Here is a 25,203-nt window from a genome sequence, read left to right on the forward strand (position 1 = left end):
AGAAGCTTGTGCCCATTAAAAAAAAAAGAAAGAGGACCCCCATTTGAAAACTGCCTTTGTGTCACCAAAATACATCTTGAGGGTATAAAAATATTTTGACACATTTTACTTTTCAAGCCTTTGGAAGGAATTTTTTTGTACATATTCTCATTGTGTCTTCAGATCCGGAATTATTCTCAATTAAAAAAAATCATTTGTTACAAGTGATGATTTCAACCCAAAAATATCCTATTGTGCTTGCTATCAAAACGAACAGGTGCACACAGCATCATGCACCGTATGCAAGGCAATTGAGCAAACAGTTTGTATAAAGCTTTAAGCCCATTCAAACAACATGAGTTCAAGTGATATGAACTGAAGCCAAGAGTTCTGGATTGAGGGTCCACTTCTGCTGGGTGCTGTGTGGTGCCCAGAACCTTTTGATGTCAGTTGGTGACTCTGTACCATGTAGGTACAGCATCTGGCAGGATTAGCCCTGCAAGTTGGAATCCCTATGAAATCTGTATTCATGCAAAAGCTACTTTTCTCTTGAAACATGCTCTTCCCTACCAGCTCTTTTTACTCTGATTTCAGTATGTGGTAGGACACTGCTCTAGTCCCAAGCTCTTTCCCTCACAGCACCTTTTTTCCAGGCTCAGACCTCAGAAATGTGGGGATAGGAGGAACAATAGGGAATTGTAAAACCTTCCTCGCCAAAAGGCTGTCAGGTTCAGAGAATTCCAAATGTCCTCCCATTCACAATATTGAGTATATGTTGTGTGGCTGTCTACCCTGAATATTTCATTAATGCTGTCCTGGGGCTGTTGATTCAGTAATGCCCAGGTTCCCTAACCATGCATCTAACTGCCTGACTTTATCTCTTTTTAGTCCTCTGTGACCTCTTCATTCAGCTCAAGTGAGTCATCTGGATGGCTGCTTTGTGTCTTCCCACTCCCATCTCCACGATTTTCTTTTCTAGTACCTGGAAGTCATTTAGTCCCCAATCCTGCAGTGGGCCCCATTGCACACTCAGGACCTTAGACTGTAAATGCTTTGGCGCAGGGCATTGTCATCGTTTTGTCTTCTGTAAAGCTCCTGGCACCCGTGCTGGTGCTATAAACTAGTAAATAATAGCAATTACTCCTTCCCTTACCCTGTGTGCTATGTTTCATCCCTGTCCTCTTTTAAGATCCTTCTTAAAAGTCTGGACAGTTACACTCGCCTCCCATGTGTCTTTGTAATCCTTGCCTTCACTCTACCCCTTCACTGCCCCTCCCTGTGTTATTGTTGGATGTAGTTCTGGTCTTAACTTAGAAGGCAAGCTCTTCTTGTTAGGGCATCTGCTTTATCTATTCTGTGAAGTACCATGCACATCTATTGCACTACATAAATAATAATACTTAATTCTGGCAACAACTCCGCAGAATGAAGTAAGAAGTCACATGTAGAACTGGGTGGAGCCTGCTTGCATCCAGCAGATGGTAAATGGGGGATTGGGCAGGCAACCTACCCTCTGGAAGATATTGAGGGGGCTGAAGGCAGAGTGTTCAATTTGCCAGTTCTTCAAAGAGGAAGATGGAGGGACCAAATTGCTCAGTGGTCCTTGAACATCTAGATCAGTGGTTCACAAACTTGTTCTGCCACTTGTGCATGGAAAGCTCCTGGTGGGCCGGGCCGATTTGTTTACCTGCCGCATCCGCAGGTTTGGCCGATCACGGCTCCCAGTGGCCGTGATTCGCTGCTCCAGGCCAATGGGAGCTGCTGGAAGTGACGCAGGCTGAGGGACGTACTGGCTGCCGCTTCCAGCAGCTCCCATTGGCCTGGAGCAGTGAACCGCAGCCACTGGGAGCCGCGATCGGCCGAACCTGTGGACACGGCAGGTAACCAAACCAGCCCGGCCCGCCAGGGGCTTTCCCTGCACAAGTGATGGAACAAGTTTGGGAACTGCTGGTCTAGATTAATAAAGAATTAAAAGAGGGTCATATAATTAATGTCAATCTACATGGGTTTATGGAAAATAGATCTTGTCAAACTAAGTTGGTATCTTTTTTTATGAGATTTCAAGTATGATTGATGTAATAGACTTCTGTAAGGCATGGTGACTTGGTATCGCATAACATTTTGATTAGAAAACTAGAACACTATAAAATTAACATGGCACACATTAAACGGATTAAAAACTGGCTAAAGGGTAGGTCTCAAAACGTAATTGCAAATGGGAAATCAAACTCAAGCAGTAGTGTTTCCAGTGAGGTCCCACAGGGACTGGTTCTCGATCCTAAGCTATTTAACACTTTTGTCAATGACGTGGAAGAAAACATAAAATCATCACTGATGAAGTTTGCAGATGACACAAAAATTGGGGGTGTGGTAAATAATGATGAAGACAGGGTAGCTGATTCATAGCTATCTGTATCACTTGGTAAACTGGACACAAGCAAACAATATGCATATTAATAAGGCTAAGTCTACCTGTATACATCTAGGAACAAAGAGTGTAGGATGGGGATTCTGTTTTGGGAAGCAGTGACTTTTAAAAAGATTTGGGGGGTCATTGTGGACAATCAGCTGAACATGAGCTCCCAATGTGGCCAAAATAGCTAATGTGATCCTGAAGTACATAAACAGAAGAATCTCAAGTAGGAGCATGGAGATTATTTTACTATGTACTTGGCACTGTTGCGACCACTGCTGGAACACTGTGTCCAGTTCTGGTGCCCTCAATTCAAGAGGATGTTGATAAATTGGAGGGGGTTTACAGAAAAAGCCACAAGAATAAATAAACTATTAGAAAACATGCCTTATAGTGATAGATTCAAGGAGCTCAGTCTAACAAAGAGAAGGTTAAGAGGTCATTTGATTACAATCTATAAGTATCTACTTGGGGAACCAAATATTTAATAATGGGCTTTTCAGTCTATCAGAGAAAGATATAACATGATCCGAAGCCTGGAAGTGGAAGCTAGACAAATTCAGACTGGAAATACAGTGTAAATTTTTGACAGTGAGGGTAATTAACCATTGGAACAATTTAACAAGGACTGCTGGAGTCTCCATCACTGACATTTTTTAAATCAAGACAGGATGTTTTTTTCTAAAAGATCTGCTCTAAAAATTATTTTGAGGAAGTTATATGTCCTGTGTTATAGGGGAGGTCAGACTAGATGATCACAATGGTCCCTTCTGGGGTGTTGGAATCATCTATGAATGAAGATGGAACCAGATGAATATCCACTGAAGTTATTGTAGGCAAGAGTTACAGGAAGCCAAGGTCTTTTCCTTCCAAAGATGGCAAAAGATGAGGACAGCCCAGATCTGGGAGATGAGGACTGCACTGGGAGGAATTTTGGCTTATGATGAAATATAGCAGTTTCACATGGTTAAGACCCCAAATTATTCAAAAATCTGTAGATCTGGTTAATTTTTTACCAATTTTTTTCAAGACTTTTCAAATCCCAAAAGCTCAAGTTGAATTTAGGGATTACAAACCCACCCAGACTGAGATGGGGGAAAATGGTTTGCAAACCATGACTCCTAGCTCCATACTATTACTGTCCTTCCTTCACTGTACCTGCATGAGAACAGCCATTAAAAACATCTTAGAACCTGTGATTACATGATTACATGTTCTTCTGTGCCAAAATACTTAACCACCAAAATATAGCCATTGACTTGAACAAGGACAAAGCACATCTGCTAGATTGATCCAGTCCTGGTAACCAGACAGCAGATGATGGCTTGATAGAATGTTGTCTGTTAATTCTACATAATAATAAATCTTTGAACACACATATATGCATATAATAATTTGGGGTATGAGGGAGCGTTGGTCTCTCAGTTTTATACACTCATACACTTATAATATGTAGGTGTATCAATATATACACTAGATAGACATTTACACATGCACATGTATATTATATGTGAAGGGGATCTATCTATCTATCTATCTGTCCATCCTAATCTAATCTGGTTATATATATGAAACCTCTTTCCAAAGAGGTACAAGTAAAGAAAGGTTTTCCTTGAAGCATAATATTAACAGTTGTAAGCTTTACTATATCAATTTAATATCACAGACGTTTTGTGAATAATTCTCCATGGGCAGGTTCCTTCTGAGTCCTTGGTTTTACTTCCAATATTAACAGTATTAATAGGGTTAAAGGTGCTGGCGTGGTGAATTTATGGTCGACATCTCACAGTCCGTTAAAGCAGGATCACTAATGGGTGACCTTGAGGTTTGACTGTTCCAGACTCAGGAAGATCAAGTCTCAGCCCCCTCCTTCAAGTGCTCTGACCCTTCCATTCTCACTATCCATGGCCTAACCTTTAACTCACTGATCTTTGACCAAATTATTAAGCAAACACCTGCTTAGGTCTCTGACCAAGGACTGTAGACCTGGAGAGCTACCATAATTTCCTGTGAATTATCTGTAATAACAACAATAGAAGCCTAAGGAGAAAATCAGAGGGTAGGTTTACAGTAAATAATCATGCTGCTATTGAGCATATACAGAATGGACCCCTCCACAGCCCTTACCTACAGTAAATCAATGTTAATCTAGTTGACTGTGATAATAATGGCTCGTCAGCAGATATAGTTTCTTTTATTTGACTTGACTAGGACAATGACTAGGTAACATTTATTTCCTGTTACTAAAACAGAGACAAAGAATAAAATTAATCCTTTGATGCCAGGGATTTCCTGTTGATAATAATGTGCAAACTGCATTAGTGCTTAACACAGTTGCCAAGAGTAACTAGAATGAAAAAGACTGAAAAAATATCTGTAGATGGCAAATACTGAAGCCTCTGTAATGTTATCTGAATGACACATGAAAAGAATGATCTGAATTTCACCAGATTTTCTTGTGTTGCTTGTTCCTCTCTGAGCTTTTGTAATGTGATGTTGTAAATCTGCATCATTTGAGATTAACTCAAACCTGAGTAGCACTAATGCATTGATTCTTCTTACGTAAATTGGTTACAAATTATTTAAATCCTTAATCACAAAATGTAGGAGAGTATAAATGATCATACAAATACTAGCCAATTCATATAAACCAAAAACTAGAAAGGCATAAATTTACCAAACTAAGAGGTATGGGCCAGATTTTCAAATTAGTTATACACAATCATGAGCATATATTTGCACTTACCAGACTTGATATGCTCACCTAACTGGCCATATATGCATGAAGACACCTCATTTGCACACTCCCATTGGACATTTACCTGTGTAAATTAGACATACATAAGAGTAAGTGTACAGTTGTGTGCTGCAAAGCCTTTTTTTTTAAAAGCCTCAACAGTGCAGAAAATTTTGAGAGTGGTTAATTGTTACATAAGGGGAAGTATTTTAATTGTTAGCACCTCTGGTTTGCTGGTGGGGGGATGGGTGGGATGGGCATGGCTGAAATGTAGTTATAATGAAGGAAATTGCATTTTTAAGTTTGTTAAAGGTGCCCAGAGTGAATGGATAGGCACTTTAATTTTACATGGATAAATCTAAATAAAGAAGCCAATTTTGTGTCACTAACTTTGAAAATCTTGCCAATTATCACCCTGATGCAAAGCCCATTAAAGCGACTGGGAGTCTTTCTATTGACTTCTGTGGGCTTTGGCTCATGCCCTATAATATTATCTCCTCGTATTGGGAATTACGAAAGAAAATCTTCATCTGATAAATGAGAAAGTGCCCTTAGTATGATATCTGAAATAACGATCAAGGATTACATATCATGGAGGTAAATAATATTCAAAATTAACTGATAGTTTTATTTCAATCAGCTTTCTTGATGAGTTATTGGCACTGCTTCCTCTCTGTATTTTTCTCTGCTATCTGCTTTTGTAGTCTAAGGTATTGGCTGTCATTCCATAAAAATTGGTATAGCTATATCATTCATTACTAGAATAAGGGTTACCTAACAATGTTCTGAATGAAATTAAAGGAAATTTAAGACAAAAGAAGTTCCCCTTCACTGACTGTTACATGTCCAGTATTAAATGTTTGATCAATATACTATGTTTCCTGTGTGGAATGTTATTCTGACTCACTGTCCAAGCTTAAAATGGTTTACATAGATTAGTTTGAGGATGGGAAAAAGCAAATCTATTGGTCAAGATTCAGTTGCAAGAATCACCTCTGCTGAATTTAAAGCACAAAGAGAAAGTATACGTGTGTCCTAGTCTATTACACCTGATTAAATATAGGAATCCAGAATGGCCGACAAATATTTTCCAAAGTGACTAGCGAAAAGCTAATTTAGAGGTAACTAGGAGGCCCTGGCTCAGGAGTCTGACTATCAGGTCCTGTGCGAGTTAGGATAGAATTTACTGTAAAAGTGAAGCAGAGTGAAAGTCGGAGGCATTCACAGCAAGGTACTGGTTCTGAAGGAGGTACTGATTGGAGGAAGAGCATAAGGTAAAAGATAATCATTTGTATCACAACACAAGGACTGTAAACAGAAAATGGATTTAAAACTGAGGTTTATCTGAGTATATATTCTTGCTGTACAGAGCCATTAACTAGTGAAATTCAAGAGCAGATTATTGTAACCTTTAGTTAAACACTTAGGCATTTTGCCTACAACTTCACCTGCCTGTCAGTACACTTGGTCAAATTTTGCCCTCATTTACACACATGCTACGTCCACTGAAGTCATTTTCTGCCCTCAGTGACAACACCAGCCCCACTGAAGATGAATTGCTCTGTTCCTTGAAAGAATACAGATGATCAAGAAATGGCTTGTGGGCCTGATCCAAAGCACAATTGAAATCAGTGTGATTTTTCATATGGGGTTTGGATCAGGCCGCATATAATTGTGCAATATACAGAATACACTGCCCACGCATCAATTTGTGCTATGACATAGTTGTTCTTAATATTTTATTCATATAAAACTTGTTTATTTCAATCTTTTGTTGTGCACTTATTGGCAGAAAACGGTGTCAACAATACTTGACAGATTTACACGTCAGATTCAGCCGGTGTTTTTAATACACTTTGTATTCCACTGATTGTACAAAAATAGACTTGAGTGGCAAGTTTTATATACAAGTTAAAGAAGTCAAGTCATATCACTGATTAGTTGATATGATTTTTAATATGTTTGATTTGTGGATGTGTTTTGCAGTCATATACTCCCATCTTTGGGGGGGGTTGTTTATATTATGTAATGAATAAAATAGCTTACTATATACATTAGCTAGAGAACTGATCATTCAAAAATGTACTTTTGGATGAGAAAGAAAAATGAAAAGCTTTTCTTTTTGTTGCAGAACTACTCTTAGTAGATAAAAGGTTGCAGTCTTTAAATTTTGAAATTATACTAGAAAACAAGTCATTACAAAGTGAGTTTAGGTCTAAAAATCCCTCTGTTTTCTTATTAATTGTTGGAGGGGAAAATGTTAGTAAAAATACTATTCTAGGTAGTTTCAAAAGAAAATCAGACACTACCGTATATGGAAGACTGGAAAAAGAGCACCCCTGAATGAGGAATATACATCAGTCACAAGCATCAATAAATAAAGCACTTTTTCATATGCAAATGGGAATTTCTAAAGTAAAGAAGGCATTGTTTTATAAATAGTGAGATAATATTCTTGAAAAAGGTTACTAGTGATTACATAAGTTATCTCTACCATAAAGAAATTTAGAGCTCACAGTTGCTCTTTTCATTAAAAAGGCTTTTCATCTAGTCTCATAGAGACAGCCAAACTCTGCATTTTAATTAGAGATAATAAATAATTATATCACTTAGGAAACTGAAACGATTAAAGTCTTCTTGTGATGCCGTGCAGTATAACTAACTATATGTCTGTCACTGCATAGAGATATGTAATCTGTTTCTGATTCACAGATCATGGTAAAAGAAATAATACATTTGCTAAGTAAATGTAAACAATATACAGGGCCTGATTCTTATTTAAACTAAGGCTCCTTGATACCACTCAGGTCATGTAAAGGGTCTTAAATTAGGTGTTACAGACAGTTTACAGCTAGCACAATGAAAGAGGCTTTCCTGTAAATGAGAATTGGACCCATAATGTTGAACAGAAATGACAAAAATGATTAAAATAAGAAAAACAAGTGACTGTCCAGCACTGATGGACCTGATCCAAACCCCACTGAGGTTAATGGAAAGCGTGCTTTGGATCAGTCTCTGCGGATCAAGGTTTTAATGCAGCCAGGTTAGCACTGAAAGCTGAAAAGAGAATTCAAAATGTGGCTCTCAGATGTATTTTGGCTTAAACCAGGAAGTGGAATTTCTTATTTTTTCTGATCACACAGAGGGGCATCTTCTTTACATGAAATTACTGCACCAGAGTCAAGGGCAGAAAAAAAAATGCAGAGACAGACTTCCCCAACTTATACACCCCACAGGGACCAGCTGATGTTGAAAAAGCAGAGAAGAGAGCCATTAAAGTATGGTTTGGGATTGACACTGACCTAGGTCTGCCATTCTCCATTGTCCTGCCATCTGCACAGACGTGAACTTTGCCTCCAAAACTTGGCTTCTCAATTAACATGTCCAGCTGGGGGGAGAATTCCGTCATTTGCCTAATATCATCATTGGTGCTGCTCTGACATATTAATATTAAAAATATATGTGAACAGATCGAGGATTTGCTTAAGCACTTCTCTTTTTTATTTCCATAATAGACAGGAGGTGAAAGTAGACACAATATAATTTGAAAAGCATAACCCTGATTAGGCAGTGATTGGTACACAGCTTACATTTAAAAACCTTTTCATTATTAGCACAGCCTGTCAAATCCAATTATTCTTTTTTATTATTTTTTTTCCTATTCTGCAGGGTAGATGTAAGATAATGTGATGGTTTGAAATTTCGTAAACAGTAAATGGATTTAAATGCCTGCCTCTGTTTTGTTGCACTCTTCATACTTGTGATTATTATATCCTTTGTCTTTCCAAGGAGTTTGCAGAGTAGGTATTTTTAATAAGTTATTTCCCCCCCAGTTTCCGTTCCTTTTTAATTGGTGATTTTGTTGAAACTAGACATAGACTTAAGTTGCATAATTTTCCAGATCAGATATTATGGCTAGAGGTTGTCGGTATCTGAAGTATCAAAAAATAAATAATATAATGGTATACAGAGGACTACACTCTATACCATTGAGATCAATGACTTCACAAGGGACAGGATTGGGTCCTCAAAACTATGACCAGACTTCTAATGTTGGGGGGTTGTTGCCCCCACTCAAAGATTCTAAAAGTATGATGTGTTTGTAGAACACAGCGAAGGGGAGCCCCCATCCTGACTGGGGCCGCTGGGCTCAACTATACTATACATGAATAATTAATAATACCAGTATATATTTCTTTCCAGGCCCAGTTGAAGGTCTAGCCAGGAGTTTCCACCACAACCCCAGCAATACGCTGAATGCAGCATCACACTATTTAAGAAAATGCTTTGAACAAGGAAAAAGTTGCCGTTAGACTATTTGTAGTCTGCCTGGGGCTGAGTTCTGTAATGTGATGTTTTAGGCCCTGACCATGCAATCCTGCAGTTGCTTAACTTTCTGCCTGCAGGTAGTTCTACTGAACTCTATAAAACAACTCAAATGTGTAAAGCTAAGTATGTCCGTAAGTGACCGTGTCTGCTTAACTCCCATAAACTCCTTTGAAAATCCAGACCTAAGGTATTTTTAAAAAGTGGGATTTTCAAAAGCACCTAGGTGATTTTGGAGCACAAGCCCTACTGACTTTTAAGAGGATATATACTCCTAAATCACATAGCCTCATTTGAAATCTCACCCAAAATACAGTTAGTACCGTAATGCAAAGGTTTTCACGTCTTTTCTCATGGTTCCTATAGTCATAGAATATTTCATCACATAGGAATTCTCAAAGCTACTGTCGTCAGGCCTTAGTGGCACTAGACAATAGCTGCTGCGGAAACTAACTTCATTACTACTCTGTCTGAGTTTGCAGTGTGACAACTAATAGGAATCTTTCCATTGACTTTCATTGACTAAATCAGTATCTATGGTAGGGCGTTGATGAGCTATAAGACTTCTCTTAGTAAAAGGGCATGCAGGTGAAAGCTGTTTTCCTTTAAAATGTATTGTGTGTTTATTGTCACAAAAACAAAAAACAATAATAGAAAAAAATAGAGTTGTGCCATGTCCCCTTTTTGCAGGGCACTTTTACATGATTTCATCTTAAACGACAGGAAACCTATGACCTTGGAACCGGCTAGGTACAATGGAAACTCTACCAAAGGAAAATTCATCGACCTGGTATGGCTGTGGCAACTTTGTAAACTTTTCAGAGCTTTGTAAGCTTTATGTACGTGCTCCACCGAGCACAAAGGGGCCCCAATCTCAGTTGGGACCTCAAGATGCCACTGTAATATGAATAATAACTTGGCACATACATCTGTGTATGTCTAAGCATCATTTTGATTTACAGGTATTGCATATAAATGTGGGTGAGATCTTGATTTCACAAGCATTATTGGAAATCAGATAGTTTGCTTTGATTCCAGTGCAAGCTTTGGCTCAAATTTATGGATAATTACTTCAATTAGATTATTTACATCCTCATGATGTTCTTAGATTAGACAAACTCAGACATGCTAGTTGGCCATCAAAAATAATATGCCTCCAAACAGAGGGAAGCCAGGTGGTTACTTTCTTTCCCAAATCAGTTGTTCAACTTTTGCATGGCAAGTACTCATTCACAACATTGGCATTACCTAGCATGAATGAACATGAACATGCTTATTTGCTCTTCCCATTTCTGAGAATTTTCTTTGTTACTGAAAATCTACATCTGGCCCTTTTAACTAGTATTATATGTAGCTAGTGTTTTGTAGTATTTTCTAGGAGAGTCATCTTAAAATGTAAAAGTGAAATTCCTTCTCGAAGCTTCGTCTGCAAGTACAGTCTTCCTATATAAGTGCAGTCATTTGTCAGAAAAGTTGTCACTTATGTGATGCTTTACTTTGCCATATTTCTTCATTTTAACCTTTTCCTCTCTCTGACATAAATTCAGGTAAAATGTGACAAATTTTTAAATTATTTGCTAATCAGTTGGATTTTATTACTAACAAATATGAAATAGATTTTGTTTTCACATGGTTCAAATAAAGAAACCTGACCCTATATGCATCAATTATAATACAACGCTAACTAATTGTAATTATGTCTGTTTTCACTTTAGTTGAATTCTTCCGCTAACATCTTCATTCATCTGTATATTTGTAAACTGAGAAGGCCGCAAGGAAATCTAAAGTTTTCTCTTTTTTATACTGTAGTTTAGTGTCATTATTTAATATTGAGCTAGTAATGTGAGAGTTTTACTCTGCCATTTTAGTTCAATATCACTTCTTGTTAAGAAATCTACTCATTATCAGAGAGGCAGTATGGTCTTCTAGATAGATAAAGGTTTAGAGAGGTAAGAGAGGCAGAGAGCTGAATTGACTTGTCCAAGGTCACTGGCAAAGCCAGGAATAGAGTCTAGATGTCCAAATTCCCACTCTAATATGCCACACCGATCTGATCTGCCCAGCATAATGATCATGAACTGAAATATTAAGCAACTTATTGGAAATGAAGTTAAGAACATACAAACATAGGAATTGCAAAACTGAATCAGACCAGTGTGTCCTTCTAGACCACTCTCCTGTCTCTGACTGTAGTCAAAACCAGCAACTTCAGAGGAAGCAACCTTGCATTAGGAAGTTATAGAATAACCTGCACCTAGGAAAAATGTTCTTGTCACCCAAAGTTTGGCTTATGCCTGAAGCTTGAGTATTTACATCCTTCCAGAGATTGTGCTTATTTAATTTTAATATATTTACCACTTTAACTCTGGCTATTCTTCTTATCCATATAGAAGTCTAATCCTATTTTGAATCCTGCTAAGCACTTCCTCAGTCATACCTTGTGGCAATGAGTTCCCTGGGTTAATTATATTATTTTCCCCCTTTTTGGATAGGGAATTGAGGCACAGAGGGATGAAGTGACTTGCCCAAGGTCATACTTGAACCAAGGTCTCCTGAGTCCCCGTTTAGTGTCTTCACCTCCAAGTCCAGTGCCTTAATAAATCCTATACCTTTATCTCAATGCATGGTTCCCTTCCATTGCAAGGTTTGGAGCAGAGTCAAAAAGACAAAACCATGCAGAAAGCAAGCCTAATTCTTCTCTTTTTTACTCCAAGTTGACACCATATCATTGGGCACATCAAGCTAGAGACTGTGTATGGAATCAGGAGCAGTTACTCCATGGGGGATACTCTCCTGGCAACACAGAGGAAAGCTCTAGGTATGTTAATGCTACCACTTGTCGCTTTAAATTCTATCCGCACATTTGACCCCTTCCACAGGCTTAGCAGGTGGGAGCATGACTTCTAAGCAAGCCTAGGGAGAAAGGGGTCAAAGAGCAGTCCAGGTCTGGAGGCTGACGATGCCATGAGGCCATGCCCCATCCCTTCCCCTCCTCAGTGGGAAGAGGATGTGAACTTGTGGAGTTTCTGCCAAACTTGCCAACTTTGGAAACCCAACCCCCGCCCCTCCCCCCCCAGCATTGTTTTTCCTTAAGAGGCGAAAGTTATCTGTTGGGTTTTCTTCCTCTCTTTTGTGAAGAATAAATCTGTTTTCAGAAATGCTTCAAATATTTTACTTCAGGCCATTCAGAGACTTCTGTCTTGTGCCCCAAAGGCACTCTTAGCTGAGCCGGTTTTAGGATTTTGAAGAAGGACTTTGGAAATGTTGATATACAGTATAACTCTGAGGCACCTGCTTATGCTAAAAATGGATTATATATTTTATTCTTTTCCCATGAGTGATTATAATTTTCATCTCAGTATGCACTTTAGTGTGGTGTGATGGTTAGAAGCAGAGATTTGGGTCCTGGCTTCTGTTCCTATTGGATCCTGGCTGCTATTGACTGCCTGTGTGATGTCAGTCATGTCACTACAGCCCACATTTTCAAAAGCATTCATTAACATTGGATAGCTTAATTCCTGGGTACCCATTTTGAGCTGACTGGTCTTTAATATTCAGAGGTGCTGAGCATCAGCAAATACGATACCAAAGTCAGTAGGAGTTGTGGGAGCTCATGACTCCTGTAAGACAGACAAAAGGTCTCTCAATTTGGGCACCAAAAAATGTGAAGCCAAAATTAATGGACATTTCTGAACATTTTAGCTTTTACCTTTTTACGCCTCAATGTACCCCTCAGTAAAAGAGACACAATAATCATTACCTACATGGATGTGGTGAGCCTTAAAATAATTAATATTGATAAAGTACGTACATCTTTGGACGAACGAGTTAGAGAAGTACAAAGTTGCCAGACTCCAATGCCTAGGAATTTCACTGATAATCTTGCATCATTCCTGGCACCAGTTCAGCAAAGAATAATGTTAAGCGGGTAAGTCGTTCCAGTGGGGTTCTTCACATGCTTAATGCTAAGCCCAGGCTTCAGGCTGAACTGAGGCCTCTATGAATTCTGCCTTTTCATCATCCAATATAAAATGAGTTATCTACTTTTTTCTTTAGATATTTATGCTAAAACCTCAGGGATGTGGCAGAACAATGCTGTAGCCAAGCAACACAATAATAACAATAAAACATGCATAGAAAATGAGACGTTCAAAAAATTAATGAAACTTACAAACGGAAATAAGCTATACCAAAATCATCTCTGAAGTATCTCATCTGAAGTAGATCCCTGGCTTTACACCAGTGTGATCTGACATGCATAACGTATATCTCGCATGTACTGATGTGTATAAAATCAGGCATTTTTTATTTTATTTATATCTTACTCTATTATCCAATATGTCTTAGCAACAATTAACGCAGTTTCATAGTTGGTACTTTTTCAGATCACACTTGGGCAGTTTCAAAGGCCGCAACTTCGTTTCTTCTTCCTTAGCATGTGAAGTAATATTTTTTAATGGAATGTTATGTGCCTAGAGCAAGGAGACTCATGCTGAAACTGGACCAGAAACATTAACCAGCTCAAATGAGAAATACAAACTAAAAAGCCAGCTGACCATTTTGGAAACATGCAGATAATGTGTATGTCACTTGAAATTCACATGCATTTGGGATCTGCAAAGAAAAGTAATATACAGCAATGATATCTTTGATCACCGAAAGAACTCAGAAACATAGGAACTGTGTCGAGTGTAGTTATCATCAACCCATTTTCTATTCCCAGTGCACAAATCATTTCATGCATTCTACAACCCAAGCCATGATGCTGGGCTTCAAAAGCAATTTCAGCAGCAAAATAAGGTGCTTTTCTTCAATTTTCAAGCCATTTGTATGAGGTTAGTGTTGTTTACCCACCTGGTACACTGATATTTACATACCCCTTTAAAGAAAATTGGTAGGTATGATTTATGGAGTACTGTAAGAGCGCAATTTTCCATGTAGTGCACCTAATCTGAAAGGGCACATGCAAAGGTCACTCTGGCCATACAAATACCAAGTCTTCTCTTTGGAATAAGTTAGGATATTCATTTTTCTTGGAAAATGTCAGCAGTACCCTACTCCAGGGGTTAGTTTATGCAGATAAATGCGTAAGCCTTTAATCTTAAGGCAAAAATGCTCTACATCAATGTAAGAGAAGTCCATCTATCACTGTTAAGACCTGTAATTTGTTTTTATTTAAATCCCAAGCCAGGGCAGCCTGGGCAACAAAATTGTTAACATGGTAGCTCACATCTGAGCCAAGATTAAAGCATGTAAACATACATCTGCTTTCAACCTGGGTGAACAATACACCATGTCTTCTGAAAACCATAATCTGGAATTCAGACATCTTCAATATCTGCTCTTGTTGTGCTGCTATACAGTCTGAATGTGCCTGACCCTAGCGTGTTAAATTGTCCAGTAAGTACCCTGTACATTTCCAGCATTTTATCTTCCAATGAACAACAATGACAAATGTTCTTATAGTAAACAATCCATAACTTAAAAAAAGAAAAAGATTCATTTTCCATGTGTGGACAAAAAGGACATAAGCTGAAGAATTGTTTTAAGTATTTCCAACGCCATTTTTCATAGGGAATATTGATTTTATTTTTATGTGGGAATGCTTCATGCTTTGTGGTTATTATAAATTGAAAAAAATCTTCATAAATACGGGAAGTTGTGATTGCAACAAGCAACAGATCCATCTTGACTGTTAATCATATCCATGAGGGTAGATGTTTTTACAGATTGATGTAAAACAAGGCCTGAAAATCTTGTTGTAGGGGATTTTATAATGAGAGGCTGGGCTTTATCCCAAGCTCTTCTTGCAACAGGAAACAAAGTATACAATGTTAATTAGGTCTAGGAGATTTTAAAAGGGAAATCTTATTGAAGTGGGCTTATTTAAAAGGATAGGAAACTAATATTTTTCGTAGGATGTGTGTGGGAAAGATGATGTGTTAAGTATTGTTGAACTTTGTCATCCAGCCTAACCAATCTAAAAATCAGACTGTGCATTTACATCTGGTTTTGTGTAAGGGTGGTGCAGATGCTGGGGGTGCAGCCAAGTCTCTACCTATTCCCCTCCCCCGACTCCCTGCTCCCCACTTATTTCCTCAGGGATGGCTACTGGGTACTCGGCCCCTACTCCTCCTTATGCCATAAAGTTGGGTCACAGCATGACCCTAAAAAGAGGACCATTTCAAAACAGCCCAGGGACCCTTCCCACAAAGCCCTGGTCTAGAGCTGGACATTTTGTGATTTGCTATGTAGTACAATAGATGTACATGGCACTCTGCAAACAGGAAAAAAAGACTAATATCCTCAGGACCCAATTCAGTGCAATGGCTTGGTTTGGTTAGATTTGGAGGAATAATCAGCTCTGTGGTATATCATGGAGAATGCAACATAAGGACTTTTCTGGCCACAGAGATCTAGTGTATCTTTCTTCCTTTCCTCTTCAGTGCTCAGAAATCAGGGATTTGTAAGAATAAAGCAAAATTATACAGGCAATATTATATCCTCATCCTGCGGTGTGATACATGTGAGCAGAACCCTGGATGCACAGCAGCTGCCTGTGAGCATATCATTACAGAACCAGGACCCTAGTCACCACGGGTGAAATCCTGCCCCATTGAAACCAATGGGAGGTTTTCAATTTACTTCAGTGGGGCCAGAATTCCCCCCCCCCATGACATTTTCTTCTAAAAAACACTTAATTTTGATAGGACAGATCCATTGTGTCGACCAGACATGCTGCAGTTGGTTTATGTCCCTGAAAACAGGGTTTAAAGAGTTTCAGCAGACTAAGTTACACAAGGATTGGAAATGGCCTTTTAAAAATGGTGCTTGTAACTGCCAAAGAGCAGTAGCAGAATTTTATTTCTAGATCTGTTGGCAGTATGTAGGATGTGGGGCTGATCTGTAGTAATTTACGAATATTGTATCTTGACCAGGATTTGTGATGTTTACTGTATGCATACTCTGAATTAATTCACTTGTCAAGGTATACACCTGGAAAGAGGGGGTTGTATCTGATATTCACATCTCTTGGCAAACGCTTCACGGGATAGGAGATATAGCAGAGCCATCTACTTTGATGCATACCTCCAATATCTGGCTGGGCTGCTGGAACTCAAACAGGGAGTGAGTCCCTGAAGCAGGAGCAGCCCCAGCCATTTTGCTAGCCAGGATGGAAAATGTTTTTCGTACCCCTCCCTGTCCATCATCTACCAGATGTGGACAGGTTACAGCGCTTCCACTCCAGAGAGATCCAAGAGATATGTTCTCTTTAAGACACCTTAATGTACCAGCAGGCATAGCTGTTGTATGTTACACATAGCACCACCTTGTAGCTAATAGTATAATACAATTTGTAATTCCATCCAAGCCAGCCAGTCAGCAGAGAAAAAAAGTAAAAAAAAAGTACAGCACTTTGGTGCCTCCTGGAAGCAGGGCAACTGCTCTACTTGGCTCTCCTTACAACAGGTCCCAACCTGAAAGACAGGGTGTGATTGAAGCAGAGACTGCTGGGGGCAGACCAACACCTGAACTGCATCAGAGGTGACAACCCTACTCCAGAGGTTGAGGGCTTGAGGGTCAGATAGACCTACCCAGGACTACAGGTAAGATAGACCTTTTATTGAGTTCAGCTCTTTTTTTTTTCTCCTATGATATGCTTTCTTCCTGCTGTGGAAATTACATCTTGTTCTGAGAGAGCTGTCTGGTCATCGGTTGTATCTACTGGTCACAAGCTCCCAAAGGGAGCTGAACCCAGCTGCTAAGTAATCATGGTTGGTACACAGGATGTTGTAGCCTGGGATCCAGTCTAAGAGTGGGAGAATTGCGGGATACCACCCTGAGAAAGGTACAGACAGACAGCTAGCACCTGAAGAAATGCATGCAGAGAGGGGTCAGAGGTGTAGCTAGCTCTATAGCTGTGACAGACAGTAATTAGGAATGAGTGAATTTGGTCTGGCTAAAATAAGAACCAGCCTAAATGTTTGCCTTAAAGTCAAACCAAATGAAACACAAAACTTGGCCTGAAAATGAATCTAATCGAATCCCCAATCAATGCCCAAAACTTGAATGAAGCAAAGAACTGAAGCAGATGAAAAACACTGAGTTAAACCATTGTTTTATGTAAAATGTTCAAACATCCTAATGATCTTCCATAGGATTTGAAAGGTGACATATCTCAGCTTTCTTTTTAAAGAATCTGTTGAATTCTGTAGCTCATTAAAATGAATTCTAATAAAGGGAAATGAATTCCTTCCACAAGAGAATGTGAGGCTGGGAAACAAACAGTTTAATTTTCTTCTTACTAATAGTTTCCAAAAATGAAATAAAAATATACTCTTGTTAGAAAATCTAAAACTTTTGCTATGGACCATGTCAGACATCTCCTTATACAACCTCTCCATATTGCCATTAAAATAAAAAGTAGCACAAACTGGATGAGATTCTAAGCAGGCTATTAGTTTGCCATTGAAGCATAACCAATGCCTCAACTAAAACAAGCAAACAAGCAGTTGAACATGTTAACATAATTTTCTATCATTTCTTTTTGATGTGGGTTGGATGGAAAAATCTGGGATGCAAGCCATGATGCAGATTTTCAAAATTGATTAGCATTTTTGGACCCTGGCAGCAATTTCTGTGGTGGGGTAATTTATTTTAAGCTAAAATTGATTAGTGTTTTTTGGAAAAACGTGCACCAAAATTGCTATGCAAATCAAAGCAAATGGGGCCATGAAATGATGGTAGGAAGGGGGAATATAGTAAAATATTAGATCAATCCAATGAAGGCCAGTAGATATTGCAGTATATGTAATATGGCTGTGAATGGCTATCCTTGTTTTTAGATTAGCTATTTGTAATTGTCAAACACTTGTTACAGTATGTAAAGCGGTTAGCATGTTTGTGGAAGAAAGATTGTTTTGTTCATTGTCATAACATTAATCACATTTTAGTTCTAATATAGATGTAATATATAATTCCACAGAAATTCCATTGTAGCTTAATGTTAATGTCCACTAACTTTAATGTTTCAATGACTGTAAGAACTGTCATTGAAAATGTTCAGTCAGTCCCAGATGACTGCTAGTGTAAATGGATTGTATTTTTACAGTTCTTTGACTTCCTCTCTATTTTCAACAGACGAAAACAATCCTTACAGCAACTATGTTACTTTGGTGTTATCAAACACAAACAGAAAGTTAAGGAGTGAGTCATACCAGGGCAACTCTCAAAAGAATGAGATCCTTCAAAGGTCAGCCTTTCTTGCTCGTCAATTGTTGACATTTAAGCTTTTATTTCAGTCACTGATAATGTTTTCTGAGATAGTAAGGAAGAATTGATGTGGTGGTATGCAATTATGGCCATAATGAGATGCAAAAATGCAAATAAGGTGGCATGTGCCAGTTCTTTGGAGTGCCTTTTGTCAGAATTGCAGGCACCATGAGACTTTGATAGATACTATGTTAGTACTCATAGTTAGAGCTCTGATATCTTTTTAAAAAAGCATCTATAATATGCTATCTCTGGATGCTGATTAGCAGTAACCTTTGAAGATGAAAAATCCAAAGGTCTTTTTTTTGGTAAATTCTTAAAACAGCACTGAACTAATTGTGACAGTATCACTTCACTGCAGAAGCGGACTGTATCTCTCTATATGCCACATTTATCTATCAGTGCTGTTGTATCTGATTCAGTCGTATTTACTATTCCGTGTATCCTACTGATTTTTTTACACACTGCTGTTCGTTAATTATTTTAATTTTAATTGCATTTTTGAAAGTAAGAGCTTATAAACCACAATGAAAATAGGAGAATAATATTCCTGTATATTTCTTCACAAAATTAAAAATTACCTAAGATCTCTGCAACTTGAGTCTCTAGCTTTATATCAGGAAAAGTGTAAGAAATATGATTCCTCCACAATTGTGTAAAATATCTGATATACAACCTCTCCCGCCAATCTAAATATATATTACGCATTACGTGATATAGGGCTTGATCTTGCATGATGCTAACCACTCTGGCCTTGATTCAGCAAAGAACTTAAGTACATGCTTAAAGTTAAGCGCTTGAGTCATTCCATTGTCTTTAATGAAATGACTCATGAATACAATTAAGCACTCACTTATTGCTGCTTTGGGGCCACAATCTACAGCACATTGCAGGGTCAAATCTGTAATTCCCAGGCCCAACTACATCCCAATTTCTTTATAGTAATTCCACTTCAAAAACTCAGTGCAGCTAATTATTGTGCTTTTTGGTAGTTCAAAGTCAGGATGATCTATAAATAATCGTTAAAAAGTTGTTTCCGCAGAGATGTACATGTCACAGATGTGGAACTCAAGCATATGAAATGTTCAGACTTCTGTCTTGACCTCAGCCACCTGGATTCACTGTTATAACTTCAAAACATGCTCATGTGTCAGACCCAGTGTGGGATCTGCAGGTAGATATGAAACAGAAAGGAGATATGAAAGGAGAAAGAGCTTATAAACTGTGGATCTGACTCCACGCTTCCTTTCACCAATTCTACACTGTTATTACTCCATTGAAATCAATAGTGAATCAGGCCCAGTAATTGTTTGCAAGAGAATTCTTCCTATGTTGTTTTAGTGTTTCTTAAACTTAGAAGAAGATTCCAAAGGCAAGAATAGCTGTTCAACTGCTAGTGTGAAAAGGGAGCACATCTGAGTTTAATTGCATGGAATAGCTACAACTGTCAATACTTTCCTCTCCTTTGCAGCAGCTAATATATCCAGATTTTAAATTTCTAACATGGAAACCTTAAAACAATTAGATTAATTTCTGTGTGTTTGTGGGGTGTTTTGCATACACTATGCATTAGCTTTGATGTTACTTCACTAGGGAGTTGGTTGTCAATCCTTGCGTACAGTATACTCCACAACTTGTTTATGTGGTTTTCTTTTATGATGCTCTCAGATATAAAGCTGCTGTACGTTGGCTACCAACTTAATCAATCCTCATCATAATTATACTCATCGCATTAACAACTTTCTATTACACTCAAAAATACTTAGCCCTGGGGAATGGTGTTAATAAGTAGACGATATATATTTCAGGCAAAACTTCAGTCTTTTGTATTCCTTGCAGATTTGAATTTCAGATGGCTATCTCTGCTTGTGAAACAAAGGAGATGATAGATTTTGAAGTCTCCCATCTCGTGCATGCACTTGCTTGCTTGCACACTCTCTTTTTTACTAAGAGGCTCCGTTAAATGATTTCCTAAAGTAAAGCTCATAGATTTAAGGTCAGAAGGGACCATTATGATCATCTAGTCTGACCTCCTGCACAACGCAGGCCACAGAATCTCTCTCACCCACTCACTCCTGTAATAAACCCTTAACCTATGTCTGAGCTTTTGGAGTCCTCAAATCATGGTTTAAAGACTTCAAGATTCCTCCAGCAAGTGACCTGTGCCCCATGCTGCAGAGGAAGGTGAAAACCCCCTAGGGCCTCTGCCAATCTGCCCTGGAGGAAAATTCCTTCCCGACCCCAAATATGGCGATCAGCTAAACCCTGAGCATGTTGGCAAGAATCACCAGCTGGACACCTAGGAAAGAATCATCAAGGCGGAATGGTATGCAACCCTTAGATGTGTATAAACCAAAAAAGTAGTTCTGAATCATACTGTTCTAGAAGCAGAAAATTGGCTATAGCATATAAACTTATTATTTATTATTTGTATTAATGTAGCACAGGAATCGGCAACCTTTGGCATGCGGCCCGCCAGGGAAAGCTACTGTCGGGCTGGGCCGGTTTGTTTACCTGCAGCGTCTGCATGTTCGGCTGATCACAGCTCCCACTGACCGCGGTTCACCGTCCCAGGCCAATGGGGGCTGTGGGAAGTGTAGCCAGCACATCCCTCAGCCCATGCCGCTCCCTGCAGTCCCCATTGGCCTGGGACGGTGAACTGCGGCCAGTTGGAGTCGCGATCGGCCAAACCTGCAGACACTGCAGGTAAACAAACCGGCCCAGCTTACGCTGAGAGGCCGCATGCCAAAGGTTGCCGATCCCTGATGTAGCACCTAAGAGCCCCAATCATGGACCAGGAGCCCATTGTGCTAGGTGCTGAACAAAGACAGAACTAAAAAAGTTCCTGCTTACAACCTAAATATAAGGCACGAGACAACAGATGGATACAGACAGAGCAATGGGGGAGTATAAGGAAATGATGAGACAATAGTGGTCATCAAGAGAGTGTGTGGCTGTAGCCTGTTTTATACTTGTCCATTTCATGGGGAATCAGCATGTGAGGCAAAAACAAAGTTGGAAGCCTTCATGATAACACCTCTAGGTCCTCCTAGTCTCATGTCAATAAGCCTTGACCTATAAGGCAGAAAACTTTAAACAAAAGAGCTGGGATGAAATCTTGGTCTCATTGAAGTCAATGGCAAAACTCCCATTGACTTCAGTGGGGAAAGGTTTTTACCCACTATACAGCAAAAAAATTAAGTACCTCAACATCAGGCTGACAAGGACTGATTAAGTTGTAAAAGGAGTGTTTTGGGTTTGGAAGTTACCCGAGCCAAATGTCACAAAACATAAAACTACAAGCCTGATTCAAGGATCGGCATCTGTATGCATTTTCTGGCTGGAACTTGTTTATCCTTCCACATGCTCAGGTGCACAGGATGTCCACCAGCTTCTTCCATTTATTTTGGTCTTGTGCTGGCTTCTGAGTTGGTGGATTTGGCTTCTTTCTCTATTCTACATAAAGTTTCTCTAGGTTACTCCCTTTTTCTCTGTCCAGGTTGTGTCCATATTATCACTTGCAGTGGCAGTTATATGGGTGGCATCCTTAAAGCATGTCCTAAATATGTCGATCATTGTCATTTTCTCTTATTTGGCACATTAGATTGGTTTGAAGTTCTAATATTGCAAGAAACTCTTTCCATTGTACTCTAAAGATCCTCTGCAGCCATTTACTTTGGAAGGAGTGATCTTCTCTAGAATTTCCGTTGTAGATTTCCATGACTGCTCCATAGGGAGGGCAGACGTGATGCTGATACTAAAAATTTGTATTTTTTGTCAGTGCCAATCATGCTCATAAAAAAACACGTGCTCAGAAAAAAACATAACTGGTGGTTATTTCTGCTATGCTAGTTATCTAGTCTTTGGTCTAACGATTCAATTAATGAGCCCATCCTGATTACACTGAAGTCAATGGGAACTTTGCTGTTGATATCAGTGCCTACCCAGCTGCTGGTCTGACAGTTTGATTTGGACCTATGTTGAGGTGGGAATCTGCACAAATTGCAAATGACTTGTCTTCTGCAGGAAGTCCCTCCTCTGCAGAAGCACTTAAAACATGGGAAAAACAGTTTCAGCTGATAACTGCTGAGACCTACAGAAGTCTCTCATGGTCCTGACACTGAGACACAGTGTGCATCAGATCTGGGGTCGAATTGAGACAGTCTGGTAACCTAAGCACATCACAGCATGAGACCTCTTCTACTTTCCCTTTCATGACTCCACCTGTGTGCTGTGTCACCACTCCCACCCTCTGTCATGGAAGCAGGAGGGGGGCCCTCTTAGAGAGACTCCATTGAAACCCCTAGGAGCAACAGGGGTCTCTTCCCCTGGGTTTTGCAGGAGTGGCCTCAGGGGTCCCCAGTACATATTCTAGCATCGGGGTGTATCTACTTGGGTGGGCTGGGGTGACCCTACTGAACTCCTCTGTCACACACAGAGTTCTCTGCAGGGGTTTATTAGCGGGGCCCTACAGCAATGTGGTCTTGGAGTGAACACTTCACTAAGATCCGTGGAGCAGTTCACCCCTCTAATAGCTACTGTTTCCCCCTGAAACACTCCTGTCATAGTCCCAGTGCTCTGAAACCGCTCTGAATGAAGTTCAGACAGGACTCTAGTGCAGTGTGTCTCCCCTCAGGGCACACTTTCACCAGGGCAAGAAGCCTCCTCAGCTTCAGCACTTCCTGGGTCTGACCGCGGAACGTTTAGCACCCCTGTTGACACACTGAGCTCCCTGCAGTGACTCCATCTGGATGGGACACCTGGGGAAGCCTTACATGTCCCCAAAGGGGCCGTGCACCACAAATTTGCAATCAGAAGCGACATTCAGCCAGAGCTGTAAAACAGAAGGGTTTATTAGTCATTGGGAACACAGTGTAGAACAAATCTTGTTAGCACAGAAATCAGGAACATTTAGTACCGTCCATCATGGGTGGTGGGGGTGGGGGAATCCAGAGCCCAGGGCCCTCCCTACTGAGTTCCAAACCAGGAGACTGATTTGCTTCTAGCAGCCCAGTCTCAGACACCTCTGTTGCCCCTCCTCCATCCTTTGTTTCTTTCCTAGGCAAATAGGGCACCTGATATTTGTTCTCCAACACCTTCAGTTGGCTCCCTGCAGGGGATGAGCTCCAGCCATCAGTTGCCAGGATACGAAGAGTCAGCCACTCTCTGTGCCCAGATAGTCAGTCAGCAGTCACACCTGCCCTTCACGCGTCTCTGCAATGGTCACACCCCCTTATCCCGCCACCTAGATACTCAAGTAACACATAGGGGAAACTGAGGCACACACACCGTATTTATAGAAAACATAAAGAACATTCCTACTTCATCACAACTCCACCATCAGTTACCCTTGTCACATTTTTTCTCACCATCATTTGGGCTAGAAACTTACTTTATTTTTAAATGCAGGCCAAGGTTCTGCCCTTTTCACGTCACTCCAGGAGCTGAGGGCCTAGGCACAGGCCTGTACTGCCTGTGCTTTAATATGACTTTGATTACATTGAGTCCATAGTTATCAGAATCCACTAAATGGCAGCTCCCGTCAATGAATAGGTATAATATGTAAGCGAGCACACATGGTCAGCTGTGGCAACATGACCAATGGACAAAAGTAACCTCAGGCATATAGATTTTATGCTCTCTAATAGCTGCCAGCCAGCCGGGTTGTGTTTCAGTGAGTGCCTGTGAAACTTATATATATTTTTACACCCTTAGAATTAATATGAGACTGCACATCACAGATGCAGGTGAAGCCATAAAGTGAAAGTTTAATAGGAAAGGAATTCAAGGTAACGGAGCCTATAACACAAATAGTTCAGCCACCCTGTACATTAGACAATTACCAGGTTCAATTTCTTCTTTACTTTTGGTATGAGTAACGTTGACTGATTGTGGGTGGATCCCCATAGCTGATTAGCTACTAATGCAACTAATACACTAATGCTCCTTTAGTTCAACTGGAAAGGGCCTGTGCTTTTTGGAGCAAAAAGCTTAGGGTTCTAGTCTAGTGTTCATGTCCATGAGAGATTTTACATAATAATTATATCTAAGGTCTGGAGCTCCTGGATTCATTACAACTGGTACCCAGCTGTTGAATTTGGATTACTTAAATGCTTGGGGCAAACTTATTTCTAATCTAAGTGGGTATATGTGCAATTCTTTTTCTGGCTTTGTGTAGAGTTAGAGGTTGCTTTAACTTCTCCCTCTTGCACCTCTGAACTGGATTCTGTGAGGGGAGTGGAAAACAATATAAGTTACACCACACTTGACTCTCTCTAAACTTTCTTTCACAGCTTGAAATCTGTCCCCCTGACAATGAAATAACAGAAGTACCACAGCACAAGCTGATATAATCTGACTTTGGCTGACTCTTTTCTATACAAACTGTTTAAAAAAAGTCTATCTTAAAGTAAGAAGAAATAACCTCTAAATATCATGCCTGAAAAGGAAAAACCACTATTATGCAAGACTAACT

Source organism: Eretmochelys imbricata, chromosome 10, assembly GCF_965152235.1.
Source record: "Eretmochelys imbricata isolate rEreImb1 chromosome 10, rEreImb1.hap1, whole genome shotgun sequence".
NCBI classification, from domain to species: Eukaryota; Metazoa; Chordata; order Testudines; family Cheloniidae; genus Eretmochelys; species Eretmochelys imbricata.